This window comes from Rhinolophus sinicus, chromosome 6 (assembly GCF_057876585.1).
Source record: "Rhinolophus sinicus isolate RSI-liver-muscle chromosome 6, RSI-T2T, whole genome shotgun sequence".
Lineage (NCBI taxonomy): Eukaryota > Metazoa > Chordata > Mammalia > Chiroptera > Rhinolophidae > Rhinolophus > Rhinolophus sinicus.
The window spans coordinates 44,506,230-44,527,232 of NC_142506.1; the positions used below are offsets into that span (position 1 = coordinate 44,506,230).

General features: G+C 44.6%; 1 protein-coding gene and 1 pseudogene across 3 annotated transcripts in view; one reads left to right on the forward strand and one right to left on the reverse strand.

Annotated features, from left to right (window-relative positions):
- Window positions 1-21,003, forward strand: part of DISC1 (DISC1 scaffold protein) — a 309,809-nt gene that overhangs the window by 126,074 nt on the left and 162,732 nt on the right. The window lies entirely within an intron of this gene.
- Window positions 5,269-6,238, reverse strand: LOC109435215 (COP9 signalosome complex subunit 5-like; annotated as a pseudogene).

The window sequence follows — 21,003 nt, forward strand, 5'->3', positions numbered from 1 at the left end:
TGCACTGCCCGTTTCGTGGCAACAAAGTCTTTCTCTATAGCCTCTGTCCAATCCAATGAGGCCCCCTTTTTCATCATATTGTACAAGGGCCTTGCCATTTGTGCTAAATGGGGTACAAACGCCTGCCAATATCCTAGCAGACCCAAATACGTCTGCAGTTGGGAGACCTTGGTCCGCCAGGGAAAGGCTTGTATTTTATCAGTGATTGCCTCAGGTATAACCTTTGTCTTACCCGACCACACAACACCCAAAAACTTGACGGGTAAGCCAGGGCCTTGGACCTTTTCCTCATTCACCGTCCAGCCGTGTGACTTCAGGTGGTGGAGAAGACAGGGAGCTGCTTGCTCTAAATCAGAATGAGAATCTGATGTTAACAGAATATCATCGACATAATGAAACAAGGCCACAGAGGGTGGGCGATCCCACTGTGCCAAATCCTGGGCCATGAGCCCGTGGCACATAGTGGGGCTGTGCAAGTATCCTTGTGGAAGGACTTGAAAAGTCCACTGCCACCCATCCCAAGTAAGAGCAAACTGCTCTTGACACTCAGGTGCAGTGTCAATGGAGAAAAAGCATTGGCCAAGTCCACTACATAGTGATATGTCCCCAGGCGGACCATCAGATGAACCGTCAAATCGTGAATTGAAGATACTGCCACGTGCAAGGGTGGTGTCACCTTATTTAACTCCCTATAGTCCAGTCATTCACCAGGTCCCATCTGGCTTCTTGACAGGCCATACTGGGGAGTTAAAGGGACTGTGCATTGGCCTCACAATATGTGCCTTCTCCAGTTTCAATATTGTACGACCAATCTCCTCCTGTCCTCCTGGCAGGCGGTACTGTCGCACTGTAACCACGCGCCAGGGCTGTGGCAACACTTGAGGAGGGTGGTGAGCATGTCCGCGTGTCACTGCTTTCACCACCCGGATCCGGAGACGGAACTCTCCTACCGACGTCTGTAAGCTGAGGCCATGTAGCACGTCCACCCCTAGAATATACTCAGGAACGGGGGGGACATAAACCTTGTAGGTACAAGGGGGAAGCCTCCCTATACCCATTGGTAAGGAAACGGCTTTCACAGTCACAGTTTTTCCCCCGTAGCCATCAATGCAGACTGCTGGTCCAGGGAACAGTTCTGGGTTCCCATAAACGAGACTGCAGTCTGCACCAGTGTCAACTAGGGCCAAAAACCTCTGCACATTAGAAGGGGACCAATGTATGGACAGTTCCACGTGGGGCCTCCGGGCCCTGCTCGTCCTCTCTGACCAGGTACCTTGGCCCCACCCCTAATCAAGCTGCAAGGAGTCGGCCTCAAGCGGCTGCATGAAGTCCTGGAGGGACACGGGTTGCGCTTTGCCAGACTCCTCCTTTATGCTTCTTTCTGGAATTGTTGTTCTGGACGCAACTGTTTCCAAAGTTCAAGCAGGAGTGCATTGGGTTGTCGGTCTATTTTCTTCCTATCGACCCCTGCTGCCACAAGATCATGCCACATCTGTGCGCGTGTTACTCTCTGAGGCCCGCGACCTCGTCCCTTTACCTTTGGTTTGGGCTTCCAGGTCTCAACTGCGCGGACCTCCTGTCTTAACTTCCTTCGCCTCCGGCTTTCAACATCCCCTAGTGTGGCTATGGCAGTTGTAACTTCATGGATCCGTTGCCCTACATAAGGTGTAAGAATAACAACCAAGGATCCAAAAGCACTCGCAGGTGCAGTATCCAAAACCAGATCTCTCATGCTGGCAGTAAAAAGCTCGTCATCTGGGCCCTGCATATTGAGGTTAAAAATAGCCTGTCTCATACCCATTTCACGGATTATTTGCGTAAGTTCTGTATATGACTGCCATTGACTCACAGTGTCTGGCAGCTCGCCAGCCTGTCCCCATACTGTGCGTACCACAGCAGTGAGCCACTGTATTAGAGAATGGTTGCCCTGGTTGTTGGCCAACCTATGGCAGTTTTGTAACCTTTGTCGCAGGGACGGATGCACTGTCACGAAGGCTAGCTTTTCCATCTCGCCTGGGGAGCAGAGAATGCTGAATGCTCCCTCATCCCATAAACGTAATAGCCAAGCCGAGACTCCTCTCCAGGGCGCTGTCTGTACCGCCTCCCCAGCTCCTGCAACTCAGTGGGAGTGTATGGGGTGTAGGTAGTGAACTCAGTCACAGCTGGGTTGCCGGCAGCAACGCCCCCGGGGCCCAAAGGTTGCTCACGTTTTACCCTTTGCTTCAAGATTGGCCGGGCTTGGGGGTTGGGAGCTACATTGTCTCCACTCGCTTCCTCCGCCTCTGCCTCAGAGTCTCCAACTTGGGGCCCCTGTTCTAACAGGAGGACCTGAGCTTCCAGCGCTTCCAACTGGGGCACCTGGTCCTGCACCTGGGCCATTTCATTAAGCACATTTTCTGTGTTGAGACTCAAGGCCATGAGGAATATCCAGCCCACGCAGCCAGCTGTAGCCTTCTCCTCCTCCGGCCACCGCTCAGCCAGAGCCTGCAGAGTCCTCTCCACGCTGGCCGGAGAGCCGTCCATGTCCTCCCACCTCTCCTTGGGGGTCCAACTCCTGAGAACAGTGGCCACCGGGCACCACACACTGTGTGGGGGCCACACATCCTCCTGCCCAGAGTCAGACTCCATTCCTACCTGGATGGAATCTTGCTCACCGTGCCAGGTGTCTGAGTGGGTGGAGGCCTCCGTGGAAGATGTCCACAACCCTCGGATCCTAAGGTCGCAGCAGATCACCAAAATGAAGGCAATGCCGTCCATGGCCAAGAAGGTGGTGTGCCAGCTGGAGGCTTGAGTCTCCCAGGCAGACTGTGCCTCCGTTCCCGGTGTCGCTCCTCATGGGCCTCCCGAAGCTGAGCTCTCACACGCACAAACCGCTCCACCGTGCTTTGGTAGGTTTTGGCCGGCATCGTACCCTGCTTATGAAACTGAGCTTTTATACATGTAAACTGCTCCAGTACATTCCGGAGAGTTTCAGCCGACACCATACCCTGCTCGCTGCGCCATTTGTTGTGCAGGGTGAAAGGCGGGGTCTCTACTCCCGCTCCCCATAAGAATGCAGGATGTGGCTAGGCCAAAAAGGAACACCCACGGAGCCATAGTTAGGGAAGTAATGCCACTGTGGTCTCACTGGAGGCTGGGTTCATACAACGTGCGACCTGCTGTCCGCTTTGCTGCCAACTGACCGACGACTCTCCTCCACTCTCCTCGACTCTGCTCTCTCTTTCCTCCGTAGCCGCAGCAGTTATATTAGTGGCCAATGGCTCAATGGTTACAGCTGACGGCCAACTAGCCACAGCTGATGGCCATCTACCACCCGAACCAGCACCCCTCCATATGAGGCCGAGAGCCTGGAAACTGCTCTCTGGGACTCTGTCCCCACAACTCACATAATAGAACATGTTGTTTGGTAGGAACCATATTTTGGACTTCCACTTCCTGATTCTTTAAGATTAGATGTGCTGTGTGTGCCATAGAATTCAGGCCGATGTTTCTATGGCTTTGTATATTTGTAATGCTCAGTGAGGGTTATTGGACGTGCTCAGCCCTTTCCTGTGGGGGAAAGAATGAGGAGTGAGACAAGGTGATGCACTCAGACTAAAAATGTAGCCAGATATTATCGATTTGGGGAGGGTCTCAGTGGGTCCTAACCCCTCCTTAATCTGGTAGTGATTAGGGGATGTGTTTTTCCATTCGTTAGTGGGTTGAAAACACGAGTCTTTGAAAATAGTATCTTACTCTATCATTGAATAGTGCTTTTGAACATTATGGTTATCTTATTTTCACAGCCGCTGTATTAAGTAGGTGGGTGAGACGCTGTGATCCCGGGGAACCGGTGGGAGATCGACTGCCCTTCGGTTAAGTTCATTCGAGTGCTAGCAGCTCAGCGGCCAGAGCCCAGGTGTGACACATGGATTTTTAACCCAGTTATGTAACGACATTCTGCAAATATTCTCTGAGTTTTGTAGGTTGAATGAACCCACAGCTCACCAGCTTCAGAAGAATCATAAAAATGTAACAAAAAGGTATAATAATCTCATGCACGGGTTTTAAATGGCATTTTAAGAAGGAATACAATAATTGGCAGCTTCTGCTCTTCAGATCATTAAACAACTAATGTTGGCAGCTAACGAGCAGTTTGGTTCCTGGCGCAGTCACGCGGATTATTTACAACCAGGAGACCATCGAAATGTGAATGTGGGCCTTGGCTCTTAACAGCCTCACATGCCATTTCCTCGGAATTATGGCCCCATCTGCTAAGAGGAAAAAAAGAAGACTGAACACAAGCTTGCTTCTGAGTTAGGGTTTTTGCCTTTCTTAACCCATATATCTTTCCTGGGAATACAGGTGGAAGTGTTTCTATTAAGCCCAAGGGAGGAGATATATCATTCAGGCAGCAGAGAGCGGCCTCTCTCAGCTGTGAATAATCCCCTTTTAGAATCCCAGTGAAAATACTTAAGATGGTGCGTTGCATACGGGGCCTGGGTTTTCTGTTCAGTTCTTCGATCAGCTGAGAAAATCAGTGAGTCCTGGTCAGTGAGGAATGACCCGAATGAACGGGGATGGGGTGGTACCTCTTGACCTTTCTATTACCTGGTTATTCTCTAGGCCCTTGGTGAACGGGCCTTCCAGTCAATGTCTGTCCCCATGGGTTGGCCTGCTGGCAGGGTGGTCAGCATTCTGTTGCAACTTCTGTACGTAATGTGATTTCTGTTTTCTTTTGAGCTATCTCCACAGCATGGAAGGCCTGAGGTGGGAAAAGGTGCTTCCCTTAGGACTCTGATAGGCCTGTTGGAGTCGTTCAGAATGGCAAAGCCTCACTCCATTAGGCAAAAGCCCCGGGACAAACCTGTCGGAGAGAAGGCTTTCTCTATCTCGGGCTATCTGTGAGAATGCTGAGGGCAATGCCCGAGATTCTCAGAAGCAGCATTGAATGGAGATGATCTGAAGGGACATCCTTAGGACTCTTAGGGGTGTTTGGTTTATGTGACAGTTTCCGCAGTTTACTGTCTCAGATTGCCCATCCTGCATTTGATCTAAGGACTGAGGACTTTCTTTTCCCTTTTCCTTTTCATTTTAAAGAATTTTATTGCCGGATGTTAATGTTCAGGACAGTTTGGAGTACCTTAGACTTCTAGTCAGGTTTTTGGTAACTGGTTTTAAAATGTTGCTTTAGTATTTTTCTCATACTGGCTTTCATCCAGTATTAGCACTATTCAATGATGGAGTAAGACATGATTTTTCAGGCAAAAGTACTACTTACTGGATTGTTTAGGAGATGTTAATTTGAGTAAAGAGTTCTCCTTAATAACCTGAGACGTCAATCCATGGATAGCTTCTATGGTAGTTTTATGCTGTCTTGCATAGCTCCAGCAAGTTTGTCGTCCTTTTCGTCATTTGTTTCTAAACCCAACGTGAAACTCCCCTGTCCCAGCTGGGCTTCTGACTGTTCTAATTTTTCAGACAAACAAAGATCTGGCCAGTGGTATAGTCTGCATTAGTAAGCAAGCTAGAGGAACTCAGAGTATTCACCCAGTATTTATTCCACAAAAGCTCAAGCGATTTGCAATCCAAAGAGGATTTGAAATATGAGACTTCTGAGGCATAATATCACTTGCAGTGTACACCGAGTCTTCTCTTTTATTAAGTGAGATAGTCCAGTGCCTCCGGAGGTTTGGGTATGTCCTAAAGGCTCCAAGCTTCCCTTTCCCTGCACACATTTTTCTTGTTGGGTCAACTGCCACTGCCACGAATGGTTCCTGGGACTGACTGCGGGTTGAGCAGCTGAGTACTAACAGCAGTCGCAGAAAGCCAGCAGCCACAGCCAGCGCGGCTATGGTACTGGCCAGTTGCATTTGGAAGGTGGCCAGCCTCTTTGGCACTGTCTCTATCTGTGGCCATGGACTCACACACAGCAGCCTGAGCATTTCCTCAGGTTTCAGTGCCTGCACCAGACAAAGCAAAACCATCCATAGTGGTCATGGCTTCACCACCCACCCTGCCAGCACTGAGCCCGTTGCGTCCGGGCTGCCTCCTGCCCTGCCCTGCATCACCATCTTCAGCAGAGCTGATGCGATGCCGAGACTTGGCAGGACTCATTGTCATGTAACCCTCAGCCCAGCGCTTCGCCGCTGCAGTTGTGGTTGTTGTATTTATAGACTTTATCACTATCCGGGGCTTCATGTGTGTCGTTGGCCAGTTCCCAGCTTTCCTGGGCCCTACCACTCCCGGACGCTGTCATCGCCGAGGAGCCGAAGTTGTCACCTCTACAACCATGACGTGACTTTACCTTGCTAGGTCTCTGGGTGTGGGCTTCGGACCCTCCCCACCCCCCAGAGGCAGACCCTACTAGCCTCTTGAGGCAGCCACGACACTCAGCGACAGGCCTTTGCTTAATATGAGACTCATTTGCTATCTGCAGAGACTGGGAATAAGAAATAGTTTCATTTTCAAACTCAGCAAGTCCTAGCTTCTTTATATTTAACAGTGTATTCTTTAACTCCCCTCTCTTTTCTTTCATTTTGTCACAGGCGATGACAAGAAGCTAGTAGGCACTTACTTGTACATGCCCTGGAATCTCCTTGGCTATCTGATTAACTTCCTTCAGAACTCTTTCCTGTGTCACCTCAGGGGACAATGTGACCAGACTTTCATCACTGTTTCCTCCAGATCTCACAGGACTTTTCTTGCTTCCCATTCAGCCTCACTGAGGCCTGCTGGGCTCTCCCCTGTCCCCGGGTCAGTGCCTCGGGTGGTAGGGGTTTGGTCAGCAGCACTCCACCTTGATTCCCAAACCTGTTCCCATTATTGACTGTTGTGTAGGAAACCGCCTCAAGGCTCAGTGACTTAAAACGTCACTGGTGGTTTATTTTGCCCTTGAATCTGCGATTTGGGTGGGGCTTGGCAGAGACAGCTAGGGTAGCTACGGGGCTGGTGGTCCACCTCTGAGGTCATGTTCTCCTGTGACTGGCAGGTTGGTCGGCCTGTTGGTCCCTGTTTGTGTGGGCCTCATGGTTGCCAACTGGCTTCCTTACAGCTTGGCTGCTAGGTTCTAAGAGTATCCCAACAGACTGAAGTGGGAGATGCTTACTTCTTAAGGTCTAGACCCAGAAAGTGGCCTGTGTCTCTACTAATGTGTGATAAACTACCTTGAAATAAGAGACATTTGTTACATCACACAGTTTCTGAGGGATTGGAGTCCAGAAGCAGCTTAGGGGGTGGTCCGGATCTCATGAGGTTGCTATGAAGATGTAGGGCAGGGTGGCAGTCCTCGGAAGGTTTGATGGGGCTGAAAGTTCTGGGAACAAGACAGAAGCCACGGTGCCTTGTTTGGACTTATTTCCAAAATGAGTGAGAGGAGATTTGGCCAGGAGGTGACTCCTTGGCCAGCTGTCACTTACTGTTGCAGGTTGTTGGCTAGTGTACCTGTTACAAAAGGGCTGTGGTGGCATCTACCTCCCTTATTACCAGGTGGCTTTGCCTCTAATGCCTGTGTAAACTGGGCCACTCGATGATGGTGAGGATTCCTTTGTTTGGTTTCCAGTGCTGAGTTCACGAGGGTGGAGCCCTGCTAGGTCCTCTTCCCAGGCCATTTACTAACCTGAGCCCTGGAGTTCTCATCACTGCCTTGGTTGGATCTCGCCCGGTAATATGAACCAAGAAGACCCTCGCTGAGGCTTGGAGCAGGTCTGATCTAACTGCCCGCTTCAGGCTCCTTTCCCGTGGGCCTCACCAAGGTTTTCCTGGGTCAAAGTTGCGAGGTGTCTTTCCAAGATCTCAAAAGGTGCTCCATAAAAGGGAACCAGCCCGGACACAGCTCTTTATCCTCTGCTGCCCTCATTGAAAGCTCACCCTCTGCCCCTGGACTTGATTGCTTTGGCCCCTCACTAAGCTATTGGCGCTCTGGGGGCAAAGTGAGGGGATGACCTTGGCACCTCCAGAGCGTGTGTGGTGTGTGTGACTGACCGACCTGTGGCTGAGATGTCAGCATCAGAAGTATGGGCCTGTCTCTTCCTCTAGAACTGTGCTGGGCCCCGTCCAACCATTGACTGACCTCTGGCGACCAGTGCTCATGTCTTGAGCTCCGTCAGCTTCCAGGGTCCATATGCTATGTCCTCCTCACAGCTGGGGCCTCCTCAGCCCTCCTCCAGTTCCCATGACCTTTCCTTTCCAGAAACAGAAGGTGTTTACGTGTTGGTAACCCACGTGCATGACTCAGCAATAAGCTTCCTTCCTGTGTTTTGTTGGCCTTCTGTCTTGGATTCTGGTTCTGCACTGTTTCTGAGATGCGGTCCTGGACGGGCCCCCCGGTGCTGGATGGGCCCCCACATCCTGCACCCATGCTCCACCTGTGTCTGTACTCCGTACTCCAACTAGTATCCCAGTTTTCATCTGGCATGGGGTCTGCCATGCTCTGACCATCTCCCCTCTCCTAGGATCAAGGACGCCTGGCCTCTGACGCAGACATGGTGCCGGCGTTTCTGGCTCCAGCCTTACCCCACGTGAATCATGCTGTTATTGATCTGGTCCATCTGTTGAGTCCCCATGCTATGCTTTTCTCGGTCTTTGTCTAATGTCTGGCACTCTCCTCCAGCCACTGACCTAAACCACCGTCTTTGTAGAGAGAGTGAAACATTTTGTGCTTTCAGTGAATAAGAATAATTGATCTTTCTTTCTTTTTTTTAAAAAAGGGACCCTTATTTGTTGATTGCTGATCCCCAGAATCTGTCATTTCCACACCTCCTTTGGGTTGCCCCTCAGTTTCTGGTATATTTTCTTTCCCACCTGCCTCCTGTTACCAGTTCCCAGGAAACAAACAGTTCAGAGAATCATATATTCTTAAATAACATATCAAGAGGTCTCTGGCACTCCAAGAGAATTTTTTTTTTTTTTAAAAGATGGTTCTATCCGATTTGACTTTTTCTTTATAGAGAATAAAATTTATCTACACTTAAAATATATTTGTTGCAGACATATCTGTCTAAATGGGAATCTGAAATCATTCTTAGCTTATGATTTTTGGGGAAATAAGAACACTCTAGAAGTAAACTAGATTTTTTAGATAAGCACAAAATGTTTTACTCTCTCTACAAAAGACTGCGATTAAGGTTAGTAGCTGGAGGAGATGACAGACCTAGTAAAGATTTTTCAAAGATGTTATATATCCAGTGTGGAGATACAGGAAGACCCACCAAATGAGAAAAGCAAAGGCTGTTATTATTCAGAGCCCCTGGTAGCAAGGGAGTCAGGCTCCATCACTTGTGTTTTGGCAGAGACTCAGAGACACGCAGAGGAGAGGGGAAGCTTCCTGGTGTGAAGGTTCTCGGTGTGCTCTGATTGGGGCTGTTGGCCTGGGGAAGCCGGAGGCGGCTGACAGGTGCCTCCCATGTGATTGGTTAGGGGCGTGTGTTTGGTTTCTCTGGTTGGTCCTAAGTTGGAAGCAGGAACAGAAATTAAGGAAGCTGTCAGTTATTAATCAAGTCCTGCTCATTTTGGGATGATTGTTACAGAAGTGATGTTTAGCTCCCTGGATTGTCACTGGAGACAGCAGTCTGATTTCCTACAAGTCTGCCTTATAGCCGGCTGGCTTCCTGGGCTGGTTACTGTAGAGACGTGACTGGCTTCCTGGGCAGGTAGCTGCAGTGGATCAGGGTTCTGTTTCTATATATGATCTGGCTGTTGTCCGTTTGTATATGTCATCTCTGACCAGGCACCACATTGTTTCAAGCAGTCTATGTTTTATGTAAATTCTGTTTTCCAGCATTATTTTCCCCTTATCTTCTCTATGAAATAAGTGGCCCTCTAAAATGTTTATGTGCAAAACCAGCCATGGGGCTCTTTCTGCTCATAGAAAGTGCTTTTTGCTGTCACAGGAAATCATAGTAACTGGGAGAAGGAAACAAAACTGAATAGAAAATGACAAATTTCAGTTGAAGAAGGTTCCATGGAAAGGTGGGGAGTGGGGCGATGTTGGGCAGGGGGTGGTGTTTGTTTGTTCCCTTTGTTCAGCTCCCCAAGCTCCCAGCAGGTAGCCCAGAGGGGAGGCACTAATGGCCCAAGGTTCCTTCTTGCCTTAACCACATGGACTTGAGCTAGGAGCCCCTCAAAAGATCTGGTGTCCTGCCAGAAAAAAGTGCAGGACTCTTACTATTTTTGGTGTTTGATGATTTTCAGCACTGCCTTTATTTATTCATATAAAGAAATGCAGCTCAAATTTGGGTAGGTAAAGGTGGATAATTTTAGGAGGATCATTACAAACGGGCTGGCTATGAGTTCAGGTAAGGACCGTGTGTGCATACGTGGCATCCCCCCAGGTGAAAGGCATAGTGACGCCTGGGGACTGACCAGGTGAAACCGCCCATCTAAGTGCAGCATTCGTCCCGAACCCCCTTTGTGCTTCCTCTGTTTATGGATGACCTGTGGCCACCTGGCCAAGTCACTTACTGTGGTACCTTGTGTGGAATATGCACCTAACGACATTGGAAGAGCCAAGTTCAAGTTTAGTAATCTCACATGGGGTCTCAGAACTCCAAAATTTTGGGACCTTGGGACCTCAGGAAGGTCACTTTCTGGTTCTCAGTCTCCTCAACTAGAAACCAGGGACAGTCATTATGAGACCCTCTTCCTGGATTGTTGGGAACACTAAATGAGGCAAGTCATAGACTCTCGAATAATAGCCTCAATAACTGACCCTCAGATACTATGAAGTAGAGGGTAAATATTTAAATCCTGAGATGCAGAGGATAAAGTTAGAACAGAGTGGGTAAGATCAGCTTTGGCATGCACCTAAGGGTTTTTAATTGTTACTGTAGAATAAGATGTTTTCACAGGTGCTTTAAAAAAAAACTGTGTGGGGGCCGGCCCAGTGGCTCAGGTGGTTAGAGCTCCGTGCTCCTAACTCTGAAGGCTGCCGGTTCGACTCCCACATGGGCCAGTGGGCTCTCAACCACAAGGTTGCCAGTTCAATTCCTCAACACCCGCAAGGGATGGTGGGCTGTGCCCCCTGCAACTAAAATTGAACACAGCACCTTGAGCTGAGCTGCTGCTGAGCTCCCGGATGGCTCAGTTGGTTGGAATATGTCCTCTCAACAACAAGGTTGCCGGTTTGACTCCCACAAAGGGATGGTGGACTGTGCCCCCTGCAACAAGAAAACGGCAACTGGACCTGGAGCTGAGCTGCGCCCTCCACAACTAAGACAGAAAGGACAACAACTTGACTTGGAAAAAAGAAGTCCTGGAAGTATACACTGTTCCCCAATAAAGTCCTGTTCCCCTTCCCCAATAAAATCTTAAAAAACAAAACAAAACAAAACAAAAAAAGAACAAAACTGTGTGGGCGCCCAAGTGCGCACGTCCCTCACAGAGGAGCCAGCGGGCATCTGTGCAGCTTGGTGGTGAAGGCGGGACAGTCACCTCCACAAACCCCTCCTGTGGCCTTAGGAGAGGCCCGTTAGAGTTACCGAGATGGGGGTCACTGGGTCTCAGGGTGGATTCCATCCAGGGATCAGCGTTTACACTTTTCTGAGTTTTCATCACAGAGCTCTGGACCGGTTTCAGCAGTCAGCAAGATTAACCTCACGGGCTGGGATTGGAGGCCAAGATGCTTATGAAATATTCACTGAGGGCAGGGGAGCATTTTCTCATGACTTGTGTTTTGATATTAAGCATCTCTTTGGGAATTCACACTCACTCTGCCTCTGTAACACTTGCATGTCTATCACCATGCGTTTTCCCAAGCCGTATTCCTTCGGATCCAGAAGGGGACCCAGGACTTAATCATGATCTCTGTCATGTTTTATTAAGGCCCTGGTCTCTAGCTCTCGCGATGGTCTAAGGATGTGTTTCCAGCAAACCTCTGTACAGGCGCTCGCTCTGTCTGTGTGGTCTTTTGTGATTTGTTCTTAGAGGCCTTTCCTCTCCGAACTGTTCTCAGGAGGAGGTTGCACACTGTGCTGGGTTTTGCCTGGTGTCTCTCGGGGCACAGTGGGTGTCCATCCTACTCCCTATTAAATCTCTTGCTTGAAAATAGGGTCCAACAGAAAGGCTGGGGTTTCCTAAGGGCGGGCTGAGGAGGGACATTTGAAGGCAGGACCGGATACTCATGGGTGCTCTGCCCAGAGGCAGGCACACCTCCGGGACTGGCCCCCCACAGCGCCCCGAGCGAGCGTGTCATTCCATAGACAGTGTCAGTCCATGGGGCTCCACCCAAGGCAGCCTTACCTTGCTCACTGTTCAGGATAGAAATCACAGATCCAGGAAATGGTTCAGTTGTGTTTCTATTTTCAGCTCAAAGCTTGGGGAAGTTCAGGCTGCTGTTCTTGTCAGGACTTTGCTTTCCCTAAATGGATCCAAACCCGCTAGCTTGGCATTTGGGGCCCTCTGCCATTTGGATCCAACTCCATTGTCAGTTACGTGCTTCCTACCACCCGCTGAAGACACAGCCCTTTGCTCTCTAACCAGCTTTCCCATTTCTCTGCTGTAAACCTGTCCTCATGGAACCCACCTCTGTCTCCCCTTCTGGAAGAATCTCTCTCCTCTAAGCTCTCTTAGTATGTTTGCCTATTTTTTACGACACATCTTATCACCTTTATTTGATGGATCACCCGGAGAGTGGGGCTGTGTCTTGTTCTTGTCTGTATTTTCCCACTATAGTGATGGACAATAAGTGCCATGTTTCCCTGAAAATAAGACCGGGTCTTATATTAATTTTTGCTCCAAAAGATGCATTAGGACTTATGTGCAGGGGATGTCCTCCTGAAAATCATGCTAGGGCTTATTTTCCAGTTAGGTCTTATTTTTGAGGAAACACGGTAGAGTCTCAAAAGATATTTATCTATTCACAGAATGGAAACTGTGGGTGTCTGTGACAGAAATGATGTCTGCCAGGTGTCCGGAATACCTTAAAAGTGGGAAAACCTTTGTAACATTTTCAATATTTATATCAGGTTGAAATCTGCCTCTTAAGTAATAACAAAGAAGTAAACAGCACAGTTTAATACTAAGAGGAGGATTCTGGAGTTATGTTTGAGTTGGAAACTTGCCCTGCATTTTATTACTATGTAACCTTCAGCAATACATTCAATTCTCTACGTTTCTGTTTTCTCCATTGCGGAGATAACATGTATTTCAGTGAATATAAAATGCACCACATTATTTTATATACTACTAGAAAAGAAAAATGGCTGGCAATCAAACAATGATACGATGCGTTTTGTGGCTTAGAATTATTTTATGCTTATTGAAATGGCTCTTTTAGATGTATTTAGTCTTTTGAAAAAAAATCCCATATCACTTTTTAAAAAGGAAAATGAATGGGTTAAAGTTTTCCTAGAATGTCTCATATTCAGAATGTGAGTTCTGAAGCACATTTCAACTCCCAGTAGTTGAGGCTCATGTTTTTTCACAGGTAATTGTCTTCTATAAAGTGAAGTTATTGGTGATTCAAGTTTTTTTTTTTTTTCTTCTCCAAAAATGAACTACTGTTTTCTGTAGGATTTTCTGCCAAGCCCCTAACACTGTTCTTCAAATTATAAATGCTGGTGCCTTCCTGATCTTACAAATCCGTATCAACAGGTTTTCAAGCAACACACAGGACTCTAATGGCCCTGGAGTGGTTTGTACACCAGGGGTTTGCAGATGGTCAGCCAGGTCTCGGAGAATAACAATCACATAATAAACACCTGTTACCTCCTCTACAGTGATTGTAAGACACATCCCATTTCAGGGATGGTGACGTGTTAAAAAAAAGGCGTCTTAGAATAGATAATATTCCCTCCTGCCCAGGGTTGTGATGTGTTTAAAGGAGAGAAAGTTTGTAGCTATTTTGTGATTATGGTTATAATAAACTCCTAGGAAACACAGTGGAGCTCTTTAATAAGGCTATTATTTGTGGAGCAGCCATTAATGTGATATATTTACTAATTTATGGTATAATTTTCATATTTAAAGTCTCCCTATTGTGTTTTTCCTTTTTCATCTAGGTTTGATTTACATTCAATAAAATGCACGGGTCTTAAGTGCCCAGTTCTATGAATTTTGACACCTGTGTTATCAGCAGCCCTGTCAGGATTTTTCTTCACCCCAGAAATGTCACCCTGTGCTCCTTCCCCATCATCATCCTCTTTCCCCAGACAGCTCTGTTCTGGTATCTTTTCCCATGGATTCATTTTGCCTGTTTGAGAACTTAATATCAATGGAATCACGTGGCTGTATGCTTCGTGTATTTTTGTTGTTGCTGTTGAGATACTTCCCTGTCGCTGCATGTCTGTAATTTATGCCTTGTTCTTGCTGAGTAGCCGTGCATTGTATAGCGATCCCGCTGTTCGTGCATTCTCCTTTTAAGGGACATTTAGGTTGTTTCCAGTTTTTGGCTGTCCTGGTATAACCACAGTGACCACTTGAGTACATTTTTTCATTACATGTTTTCATTTCTCTTGGGTAAATGCCTGGAATTAGAATTGTTGGATCAAAGGATAGGTGTAGGTTTAACTTGGTGGGAAACTGGCAGAATTTTTCTCAAGCGGTTGCACCATTTTACATGCCCCACTGTGTCTGAGCGTTCTGGGCCCTCCTCGTCTTTATAACTAGCGAGTTTCAGTCTAGTGAATTCAAGCCATCTGAGTGGTTTTGTAGTGGACTCTGTATGGCTTTAATTTGCATTTTTCTGGTGACTGCTGATCACCAACACTTTGTCATATGCTTATTGGCCATTTGCATATCTTACTTGGTAAAGTGCCTGTTATGTCAATTGCCCGTTTTCCAGTAGGATCAATTGGTGTTTTAATTACTGAGTTGTAGGATTCACGTATATTGTCAGATATATGCATGGTGAATATTTTCTCCCAGTCTATGGCCTGTCTATTCATTTTCTTAATGGTATTTTTTGATGAGTAGAGGTTTTTAATTTTGATGAAATCCAGTTATCTATATTTTCTTTTTTAATTAGTGTTTTCTGTGTCCTATCTAAAGTTTTTGCCTTTCCCAAGTCAGAAAAATATTCTCCTACATTTTCTTCTAGAATCTTTATGATTTTTGCTTCTATATTTAGGTCTGTGATCCATCTCTAATGAAATCTGGGGTATGGTCCGCCCCTGACCCCACCTATCTGGGCGGATCCCTGCAGGAGTAAACAGAACTGCTGAAACATACGGGCTTTGAATCAGGAGCTGGAAGACCTTTGGAACATCAAAAGCTCTCTGCATACCCACCGGGACACTGCACCCTGTGACCTAGACGAACTATTAACAGAGGAGAAGCCCGTCTCCCAGGGAATCCGCCCATTGTGTGAGAAGCAGGAATAGTGCAGAGAAAACAGCACTACCGTGTAGGAGAAGAAAAATAAATTGCAGTTGGAGAAATAATAAAACATTCTACCAACAACTACTGGAAAACAAAAGAAAGACATCTTCCTATCAACCTGTTGCAGAAGTCACTCCTGTAGATGTCTAGGAAGAGAAATAGTAAACCAGTAATCGCCATGAATAACCAAGGCAACAAGATAGCTCAGAAAGAAAGTGAAAAATCTCCAGAGAAGGCACTTAAAGAAACAGAAATATGTGACTTAAATGACAGAGAATTCAAGATTGCAGTTCTGAAAAACCTCAACAATATACAAGAAAACACAGATAGGCAGTTAAATGAACTCAGAAACTCAATCAAAGAACAGCATGAGCATTTTACGAAAGAGATTGAAATTTTAAAAAAGAACCAAATAGAACTTCTGGAGATTAAGAACTCAATAGAAGAAATTAAGAATGAAATAACCAGCTTAGGTAGTAGAGTTGACCAGATGGAGGAAAGAATCGGCGACATCGAAGATAGAAACCCGGAAATTACACAGATGGAAGAAGAAAGAGACTTGAGACTTAAAAAAAAATGAAAGAACTCTACAAGGACTTTCTGACTCCATCAGAAAGAGCAATATAAGAATAATGGGCATACCAGAAGGAGAAGAAAGAGAAAAGGGAACAGAGAATATATTCAAACAAAGTGTTGATGAGAACTTCCCAAACTTGTGGACAGAACTGGATCCTCGAATCCAAGAAGCAAATAGAACACCTAATTACCTCAATCCCAACAGGCCTTCTCCAAGGCACATTGTATTGAAGCTGTCTAAAATCAACGACAAAGAAAGAATCCTCAAGGCAGCCAGGGAAGAGAAGACGGTAACTTACAAAGGAAAGCCCATTAGATTATCATCAGATTTTTCAGCAGAAACTCGACAAGCCAGGAGGGAGTGGAACCAAATATTCAAACTATTGAAAGAGAGAAATCATGAGCCAAGAATAATATATCCAGCAAAGATATCCTTTAGATATGAAGGAGGAATAACGACCTTTCCAGACATACAGAAGCTGAGGGAATTTTCTAATACACGACCTGCATTACAAGAAATACTAAAGGAGGCTATTCGACCACCATCAACAGGGACAATTTGTGGCAACCAAAACTCAAAAAGGGGACGAGTAAAGGCCTGAACCGGAATATGGGAATGGAGAAAGTAAGCGTGCTGAAGAAAATGGAATACTCTAAATATCAAACTTTCTTTTACATAAACTTAAGGGTAACCACTCAAAATAAATCCAGAACTGAAATATATACTGAAATAAAAGAAGAAACAGAGGGAAACATCATAGAATACCACCACACAGAAATAATAGACAACAACAAAAAGGCAAAGAAACAATGGAGACACAGACTTACCAGAAAACTAAAGATAGAATGACAGGAAATCCTCACATATCAATAATCACCCTAAATGTAAATGGACTGAACTCACCAATAAAAAGGCACAGAGTAGCAGATTGGATCAAAAGACTAAACCCAACCGTATGCTGTCTCCAAGAGATACATCTCAGCTACAAGGACAAGCATAGACTCAAAGTGAAAGGGTGGAAATTGACACTCCAAGCAAATGGTACCCAGAGAAAATCAGGTGTAGCCATAATGATATCAGATGAAACAGACTTCAAGGTGAAAAAGATAACAAGAGACAAAGATGGACATTTTATAATGGTGAAGGGGACTGTACAACAAGAAGACATAACAGTCATCAATATTTATGCCCCCAATCAGGGAGCACCAAAATACACCAAGCAACTACTAACAGAACTAAAGGGAGAAATTGACCAAAACACAATTATACTAGGGGACTTATATACATCATTGACAGCTATGGATAGATCATCCAAACAGAAAATAAATAACGAAATAGTAGCCCTAAATGACACATTAGATGAAATGGACATAATTGACATTTATAGAGCACTTCATCCTAAAACATCAGACTATACATTCTTTTCTAGTGTACACGGAACATTCTCAAGGATAGACCATATATTGGGACATAAAATCAGTCTCAACAAATTTAAGAAGATTGAAATCATACCATGCATATTCTCTGATCACAAGGCTTTGAAATTGGATATCAACTGTAAAAAGAAAGCGGGAAAAAACACAAATACACGGAGATTAAACAACATACTTTTAAAGAACAACTGGGTCAAAGAAGAAATTAGAGGAGAGATCAAAAGATACATAGAAACAAATGACAATGAAAATACATCCTACCAAAATTTTTGGGATGCAGCAAAAGCAGTTTTAAGAGGGAAATTTATCTCATTACAGGCCTATCTCAAGAAACAAGAAAACTCCCAAATAAATAACCTCATGTTACACCTTAAAGAACTAGAAAAAGAAGAACAAGTAAAACCCAAGGTCAGCAGAAGAAAGGAAATAACAAAAATTAGAGCAGAACTAAATGAAATAGAGAACAAAAAGACAATAGAAAAAATTAATGTGACAAAGAGCTGGTTCTTTGAAAAGATTTAACAAAATAGACAAACCCTTGGCTAGACTTACTAAGATAAAAAGAGAGAAGACACTGATTAACAAAATCAGAAACGTAAAAGGGGAAGTTATCACGGACACCACAGAAATACAAAGGATCATCCAAGAATACTATGAAGGACTATATGCCACCAAATTCAACAACCTAGAAGAAATGGACAAGTTCTTAGAAACATATAGCCTTCCAAGGCTGAACCATGAAGAACTGGAAAATCTAAACAGACCGATCACCAGTAACAAAATTGAATCAGTCATCCAAAACCTTCCCAAATGCAAAAGTCTGGGACCAGATGGCTTCACTAGTGAATTCTGCCAAACCTTCAAAGAGGATCTAATACCAATTCTGCACAAACTCTTCCAAAAAATTGAAGAAGAGACTGTACTCCCTAACTCATTTTATGAGGCCAACATTACCCTGATACCAAAACCTGCTAAGGACAGCACAAAAAAAGAAAACTACAGACCAATATCTCTAATGAATACCGATGCAAAAATCCTAAATAAAATTCTAGCAAATCGAATGCAACAATGCATTAAAAAGATTATTCATCATGACCAAGTGGGGTTCATCCCCGGGGCACAAGGATGGTTCAACATACGCAAATCCATCAATGTGATACATCACATAAACAAAATAAAGGACAAAAATCATATGATTATATGAATTGATGCAGAAAAAGCATTTGACAAGATACAACATCCATTTATGATTAAAACACTTAATAAAATGGGTATAGAAGGAAAATACCTTAACATAATAAAGGCCATATATGACAAGCCCTCTGCTAATCTCATAATTAATGGAGAAAAACTGAAGCCCTTTGCTCTACGTTCAGGAACACGACAGGGATGTCCCCTATCACCTCTGCTTTTCAACATAGTGTTGGAAGTCCTTGCCAGAGCAATCAGGCAAGAGAAAGAAATAAAAGGCATCCCAATTGGGAATGAAGAAGTTAAATTATCACTCTTTGCAGATGACATGATGCTATATATAGAAAACCCTAAAGACTCCACCAAAAAGCTATTAGAAACAATCAACGAATACAGTAAAGTTGCTGGCTACAAAATCAATGCACAAAAGTCCATTGCCTTCCTATATACTAACAATGAAATCTCAGAAAAAGAAATACAAAAAACAATTCCTTTTGCAATTGCAGCAAAAAGAATAAAATACCTAGGAATAAACTTAACCAAGGATGTGAAGGACCTATATGCTGAAAACTATAAGACATTTTTGAAAGAAATTGAAGAAGACACAAAGAAATGGAAAGACATTCCGTGCTCATGGATCGGAAGAATCAACATAGTTAAAATGGCCATATTACCCAAAGCAATATACAGATTCAATGCAATCCCCATCAAAATCCCAATGGCATATTTTAAAGAAATAGAACAAAAAATCATCAGATTTGTTTGGAACCACAAAAGACCCCGAATAGCCAAAGCAATCTTAAGAAAAAAGAACAATAATAGAGGTATCACACTTTCTGACTTTGGCTTGTACTACAGGGCAACAATAATCAAAACAGCATGGTATTGGCAGAAAAACAGACACATAGACCAATGGAATAGAATTGAGAACCCAGAAATAAAACCACATAAATATGGACAGATAATTTTTGACAAAGAAGCTAAAAACATACAATGGAGCAAAGACAGCCTCTTCAATAAATGGTGCTGGGAGAATTGGATAGCCACGTGCAAAAGAATGAAACTGGACTGCTATTTGTCACCATGTACCAAAGTTAATTCAAAATGGATCAAAGACTTAAGCATAAGACCTGACACAATAAACTGCATAGAAGAAAACATAGGTACTAAACTTATGGACCTTGGGTTCAAAGAGCATTTTATGAACTTGACTCCAAAGGCAATGGAAGTAAAAGCTAAAATAAACGAATGGGACTATATGAAACTTAAAAGCTTCTGCACAGCAAAAGAAACCATTGACAAAATAAAGAGGCCACCAACTGAATGGGAGAAGATTTTTGCAAACAGTGCCTCCGATAAGGGGCTAGTATCCAGAATATACAAGGAACTCATGCAACTCAACAACAAAAAAACAAACAACCCAATTGAAAAATGGGCAGAGGACTTGAAGAGACATTTCTCCAAAGAGGACATACAAATGGCAAATAGACATATGAAAAAATGCTCAACATCACTAATCATCAGAGAAATGCAAATCAAAACCACAATGAGATATCACCTCACCCCAGTCAGAATGGCTATCATCAACAAGACAAAAGTAACAAATGTTGGAGAGGCTGTGGAGAAAAAGGAACCCTCATACACTGTTGGTGGGAATGCAGACTGGTGCAGCCGTTATGGAAGGCAGTGTGGAGGTTCCTCAAAAAATTACGAATAGAATTACCATATGACCCAGCAATCCCTCTCCTGGGTATCTACCCAAAAAATCTGAAAACATTTAGAGATAAAGACACGTGTGCTCCAGTGTTCATTGCAGCTTTGTTTACAGTGGCCAAGACATGGAAACAACCAAAATGTCCTTCGATAGATGAATGGATAAAGAAGTTGTGGTATATATACACAATGGAATACTATTCGGCGGTAAGAAAAGATGATATAGGAACATTTGTGACAACACGGATGGATCTTGAGAGAGTAATGCTGAGCGAAATAAGTCAGACAGAAAAAGCAGAGAACCATGTGATTTCACTGATATGTGGTATATAAACCAAAAACAACAAAAGAACAAGACAAACAAATGAGAAACAGAAACTCATAGACACAGATAATAGTTTAGTGGTTGGCAGAGGGTAAGAGGGGTGGGGGGTGAGGGGTGGGAGATGAGGGTAAGGGGGATCGAATATATGGTGATGGAAGGAGAACTGACTCTGGGTGATGAACACACAATGGGATTTATAGATGATGTAATACAGAATTGTACACCTGAAATCTATGTAATTTTACTAACAATTGTCACCCCAATAAATTTAATAAAATAAAATTTAAAATAAAAAAAAGAAATCTGGGGTATGGTTTGAGGTGTGGATTAAGGTTAGTGTTTTCCACATTCAAGTAGCTCATTGTTCCAGTGGCATTTGTTGAAAATACTCTTTTCCTCATTGACTTGCTTTGGCCCTTTGTTGAAAATCAGTTGGCTGTGTGAGTGTGATCTACTTCTGGTCTGTCTGT